Below are 6,429 nucleotides of genomic sequence, written 5' to 3'. Positions count from 1 at the left end.
ACCTTGAGAGACCCAGCCAAAATTGGCTCTCTCGGCTCGGTTTTTCCCCATCTAGGGCTACATCTTCTGGGTGCGCATGCGTCCTGCCCGGGTGCAGTTGGTTGATGATTCCGTCTGTCACTGGCAGAGCCAGCCGAGTGAGGCTGAGGTTCCGCTTCCCGCCCATGGGCAGGGGCGCCGAGAGTGGACTGGGGTCTTTGTCCGCACCCACTGCAGTGTTGGACAAGCGGATTGAGGCGCCTTCCTGGCCGCGGGCCGCAGGCTTGGAAGCGTTGGTTGGCCGAACCATTGCCTCATTTGCCTTGTCACAGCCGGGAGGACGCCGGGGGAGAGGGGTGAAGGGGCTGCTACGTAGGGCGGCGGGACTGGCGCTGCATCCGAGCGGGGTCCGAGGGCCAGTTGCCAATCAGCCATTTATTGAGCGTCTCCTGTGTGCCATACACATAGGAATATGGTGATTTCTCCCTTCGGGGAGTTTACAGCATAGAGGAGATTAAACAAGTGACTTTATTGCCTTCCCTCGACCTCCCTTCTACCCCTTCGCCTTAGATGGATGTTTTCTCTTTCTGAACCCGGAACCGCTCCCTCCTCCCCGCCCGGCTATAGCTGGCAGGGCAGGGATTGGATGCCACGGCCGGCGCCCGGCTTCGCTCTCCGCCGAGGGTAGTGACACAGGCGAGGACGTTCCCCGCAGGTCACGTGAGGGCGGGGCCTGGCGGGCTCGTGACCTTCCCGTAGGCGGGGTCCCTCTCCTCCCAGCTCCGGCTGGCGTCGTCGTAACCAGCTTTTATGGGGCACGTGGCGGCTGATGCGCAGTAAATAGGAGTGACTCTCCCCTGCGAAGGCGGGACCGCACTTTATGAGACCAAACAAACTGCCTGAGCGAAGCCCTTGGAGCTGTAAACAATTGGCAGCAAGTACAAAACAAAGGTGGCAGGGTGGAGAGGGTGACGGGGACGGGGGCGGGGGCAGGGGCATCGTCAAATATAAATCAATCCGACTGGAAGCACTAAATCCTGAGCCCCCCCACCCAGGCTGATCTGAACTAGACCTAGCTGGGAGAAGAGCGGGAGGCTGTAGGAGCTTTCTAGTGCCTCCTTTTCCTCTTGGGCCTCTGGTTTACCAACTGTGAAATAGGGCAGGGGAATGGACTTTGGGCAGTGACACAGTGATTTAAGACTGCAAACAGAGTGCCGGGCGCGGTGGCTCAGGCCTCTCATCCCCACACTTTGGGAGGCTGAGGCAGGCGGATCACGAGGTCAGGAGTTCGAGACCAGCCTGACCAATATGGTGAAACCCCATCTCTACTAAAAACAGAAAAATTAGCCAAGTGTGGTGGCGCGTGCTGGTAATCCTAGCTACTCAGGAGGCTGAGGCAGGAGAATCACTTGAACTCAGGAGGCGGAGGTTGCAGTGAGCCGAGATCGCGCCACTGCACTCCAGCCTGGGTATTGGCTCCAGTAGAATCGAGCCATTCTGGAACCTGGGGTGGGGTCGCCCAAGTGTCCCTTTCACATCCGCTGTTCTGAAACAAGTTTCCACAATCACAAGGCTGGAAAAGTTACTCAGCCCATGGGACTGAGGGGTGTGAGTCAGAAGAAGATGAGCTACAGAGAACTGGTCTGGCAGTCTGGCCTTCTTGGCTGGAACAAATACCACCCTTTGCCTCCTGCCTACCAAGAGCCGCCTGCCTCTGGGTACAGAAGCCTAGTGGGTGCTAATTCTTCTGTGGACCCATATCTGAGTCCAGGAAACTGGGACCCTAAGGATCTGTGCTGCTTCAGGAGCTGATCTTGCAGCTGAAAAGTAGAGGAGACGCTGCAAAAAGTTATATGCTCTTGAGTATTATTTTAAAAAATCTATAGGGTTTGTAGTACTCTCCACAGTTTACAGAGTGCACTTTCACATGCATTATTTCATTTTAGCCCCACTGAACACATACTGTGTGCCAGGCATGGGGCCACATACAAACATGGACAAGGCAGTGCATTTTTTCTTTTACCCCCAAGACAGAGTCTTGCTCTGTCACCCATGCTAGTGTGCAGTGGCACGATCTCGGCTCACTGCACCCTCCACCTGCCGAGTTCAAGCAATTCTCCTGCCTCAGCCTCCCGAGTAGCTGGGATTACAGGTGCATACCACCATACCTGGTTTTTTGTTTGAGAAGGAGTCTTGCTCTGCTGTTTTTGTTTGAGAAGGAGTCTTGCTCTGCTGCCTAGGCTGGAGTGCAGTGGCATGATCTCAGCTCACTGCAACCTCTGCCTCCCAGGTTCAAGCGATTCCCCTACCTCAGCCTCCCGAGTAGCTGGGACTACAGGTGCCCGCCACCACACCCAGCTAATTTTTTGTATTTTTAATAGAGATGGGGTTTCACCATGTTGGTCAGGCTGGTCTCAAACTCCTGCCCAGTTTGCCTTCCCGAAGTGCTGGGATTACAGGCGTGAGCCACTGCGCCTGGCCTAATTTTTGTATATTTAGTAGAGATGGGGTTTCACCATGTTAGCCAGGCTGGTCTTGAACTCTGACCTCAGGTAATTCACTCGCCTTGGCCTCCCAAAGTGCTGGGATTACAGGTGTAAGCCACCATGCCTGGCTGGCAGTACATTTTTAAAAGGAGTTTCAGTATGGTGGCAGAGAAAAAACAGAAACTGGTACCTACATTTCCAGGTAAAATGAGGTAGGTGCTATAAAGAAGGGGCAAATTCCTGGCTGGGCACAGTGGCTCATGCCTGTAATCCCAGCACTTTGGGAGTCTGAGGTGGGCGTATCACGACGTCAAGACGTCGAGACCATCCTGGCTAACACAGTGAAACCCTGTCTTTACTAAAAATACAAAAAATCAGCCGGGCATGGTGGCGGGCGCCTGTAGTCCCAGCTACTCGGCAGGCTGAGGTAGGGGAATCACTTGAACCTGCGAGATGAAGCTTGCAGTGAGCCGAGATCATGCCACTGCACTCCAGCCTGGGTGACAGAGACTCTGTCTCAAAAAAAAAAAAAAAAAAAAAGCGGGGGGCAGATTCCTAAGACACTTCATTGGAGGATACCATAGCCAGCTAGGCAGGACAGGGGAGGGAGAGAAATCAGGAAAAGTTTCATGATGGGAAAATTGTAGGAGTAAAACCTTAAAGATAGGAAGGGTTTCGAAGATAGAAATAGGCGTGGTAAAGCAGTTTTTTGCTAGACCTCTTCTTACCCAAACCAAGTAAGTTCATCTATTTTCATGTCTTTGACTAGTAGCAGTAGTAAGTGTTCTCTTCAGTATCTACAAAACTCATTTTTTCTCCATCCTTCTGTCTACGTCTTCCTTGGGTGTAGGCTCTCACTATTTCTACTTGTAGAGGATCGTGATAGGCCACTTGCCTCCAATGCGGCATTCCTTTCCAGCTGATTTTCAGCATTACTGTCAGAGGGCAACTTTTATTGGCAGGAGCTTTCTGAAATGCAAGTTTGGTCAAATCCCTCCTTTACTTAAAATCTTTTGATGACCAAATATCTGCAAAATAAAGTCCAAGTCTTGGCAATCAAGGCCCTTTATAATGGGGCCTCTTCCCACCTCTTTGGTTCTATGTGCTGTTCCTTTGACCTGCATCACCGTATTTGATTTCCTGAAGCCACTATAGTCTCTCCATACCTTATGTGTTATTCCTGCTATAAGGAATGTCTGCCTTACTCTCATTTGCCCAGGCGACTCCTATATGTCTTCAAAATCCAGCTCAAGCACCTCCTCTAAGAAGCCTCCTCTCATTTTCATTGGTTTGGATTTGGGTGTACCACATCTCTGATCCCAAAAGCCCACTTACATTCTTTCTATGTGACATTTAACACAGACTCAAGTATAAACTGTTGGTTCACTTGTCTCCTGTGGCCATTAGACTGTGAATTGCCTAGAGGCAGGAGCTATCTCATTCCTATGTCCCCAGTGCCTAACACAAGGTTTCACAAAGTATAGGTGCTTGATGTTTGTTGCATTTCAGACAGATTATGGCGTGGGCCATACCACAACAGATCTGTAAGGGAACTGATAGGGCTGTCTGGTCTGCCTAGAGTCCAAGGGATGCAGAGGGAGCCATAGGAACTAAGCCTGGAAAAGAGGTTGTGCTGGCTCTTTGAAGGCCTTGGGAGCAAGGCCAAGGAGTTAGGACTTTAGATGGTGGGCAGTGGAGAACCATGACATGTTAGATTATCAGAGCTGGGCCAAAGATGGGGAGGATGAATTGAAGAGGGGGAAGGTGGGGGATGAATTGAAGAGGGGGAAGGTGGGGGAGAAAACAAGCAGCTATTAGCTCTGTTTTACAGAAACAGAGGCTTAAGGAGAATGTGACTACCCAAGACCACACAGCTGGTAAGTGGCAGAACTAGGAGTTGAACCAGTTAGTTCTGGACTATGCCAAGTTCAGAGATCCGTGTGAGAGCGATACTGTGTCAGTCAGGATAGGTTATATGGCAGACACAGTACTCAAAATCACTGTGGTTTAACAAAACACAGTTATTTTCTATTCACACAAAGTCCACTCGTGCTGGACAAAACCTTAGGGCAGCTTAGCAGCCTAGGCTGCCTTGATCTGCTAGCGCTCCTCCTCAACACGTGCTTCTGCAATTCCCACAACAGGGAAAGAGTGTTTGGAGAATCAGGCACTAGCTGCATTTCAGAAGGGACACACATTACTTCCCATTATAGGCTACAGCCCAGAACTAGTCCAATAACTCCACTTGACTATACAGGGACTGGGATGCACAGCCTTTTGTGTGTCCAGGAAGGGAAGAGAACTGGAAACATGTGTGGGCAAAACTAACGCCTACCCAAGACATCATGGAATGATGGCTATACGGAAGGAGGCACAGGCCAGTCTGAGGAACCAACTGCAGATGTGCAGAAGACAGTGGTCCTCTCTTCATGGCTGTGGCTGAGCTACAGTGTACATTGTACCAGTGGGTTCTCACCTGTACCAACATCTGCAGAATTTTGGGAACTACAAGGACAGAGGAGAGGATGACCTCACTCAGACGGTGGTTGGCAAGAGGCGTCAGTTGTTTGCCATGTGGGCCTTTCCATAAGGCTGCTTAAGTGTCCCACAGTATGGGATCTGGCTTTCCCCAGGGCAAATGAGGTGATGGGGAGACAGAGAGGGAGAGGGAGGGGGAGGGGGTGGGAAGGGAGAGGGGAGGGGGAGGGAGCGGGAGATGGAGTAGAAGCCATGACAGCCTTGGAAGTCACATGCTATCACTCTGTCTTTTTTTAATTGGACTGATTAAAAATACTGATACCAACCATGATTCGCTGAAGGAGGGGACCACACAAGGGCATGAATACCAGGCAGGGATCATTGGAGGTCATCTTGGAAGCTGCTACAGGGGAGCAGGTAACCAGCAGGGAGCCTCATCTGGAGGGTGGTATCCTCTTAACCCCTTCCTGCTCAGCTCATCGTTCCTCTCTGCCCCTACTGAGGGAGAAGTGAGGGGAAGACTGCAATGACCTTATGAGGGAAGCAGGACCAGTAGAGATGGTCATCTGCATTTTGCAAATGAGGAAAGCCAAGGCACAAAACCTGACTCCTGTGTGCTCCCACCACAGCCTGCATGTGTAGCACCCACAGCCTTAACCATGCCTCATGGATTTTAGGCGTTCGTAGGCCTGTCTCTGCCATTGTATATGGCCCCTCACACTCCACGTTTGTCTCCGCAGCACCTGGGCTAGGTACAGAGAAGCAGCCACAGCCTGTTTGGAGGAAGCCAAGCCGGATCTGCTTTCCTCCATCTGCTTTCCTCTACAGCCACTGCATCTGCCCCAGGGCACGGCTGTGCTGGGTATGAGGAGGCAGGGTTTTTTTTTTTTGAGACGGAGTTTCACTGTTGTTGCCCAGGCTGGAGTGCAATGGCACAATCTCAGCTCACCGCAACCTCCGCCTCCCAGTTTCAAGCGATTCTCCTGCCTCAGCCTCCCTTAGCTGGGGTTATAGGTATGTGCCACCACGCTCGGCTAATTTTGTATTTTTAGTAGAGACGGGGTTTCTCCATGATGGTCAGGCTGGTCTCGAACTCCCGACCTCAGGTGATCCACTCGCCTAGGCCTCCCAAAGTGCTGTGATTACAGACGTGAGCCACAGCGCCCGGCCAAGGAGGCACGTTTAAGAGCAGGCCACACTGGCTGGAGGGCATGGTGGGGCGGGGCAGGGTGGGGTGGTCCTGTGGGGTGTGTGAGGATGGGAGAGAGAGGCTCCTTGGCACTGTTAAAGCACTTTGAAAGGGCAAGAGCGGCTTCCTCTGCTGGAGGGAAGCATGCTGTGAGGAGCACGAGGGTGGAATCCGCCTGTGCCTCACACAGTGCTCGGGCAACTCTCTGCTGAGGAAGGCTTTCAGCGGGCAAAGGTCCTCACCGTGCCACACTCCCACCCCCAACACCATCCTGGTTTGAACCCAACCTTGGGTGGC

The 6,429-nt window shown here is 52.1% G+C and overlaps 1 long non-coding RNA gene across 1 annotated transcript; it reads left to right on the top strand.

Annotated features, from left to right (window-relative positions):
* The first annotated feature begins 565 nt into the window (after positions 1-565).
* On the top strand, positions 566-5,816 carry LOC117075799. Its single transcript, XR_004434125.1, has 3 exons — positions 566-930; positions 5,285-5,360; positions 5,684-5,816. It is a non-coding gene; the product is annotated as an uncharacterized LOC117075799 (long non-coding RNA).
* Positions 5,817-6,429: the final 613 nt, after the last annotated feature.

Source organism: Trachypithecus francoisi, unplaced genomic scaffold, assembly GCF_009764315.1.
Source record: "Trachypithecus francoisi isolate TF-2019V2 unplaced genomic scaffold, Tfra_2.0 Lachesis_group5, whole genome shotgun sequence".
NCBI classification, from domain to species: domain Eukaryota; kingdom Metazoa; phylum Chordata; class Mammalia; order Primates; family Cercopithecidae; genus Trachypithecus; species Trachypithecus francoisi.
This window is presented reverse-complemented; position numbering and strand designations above follow the sequence as displayed.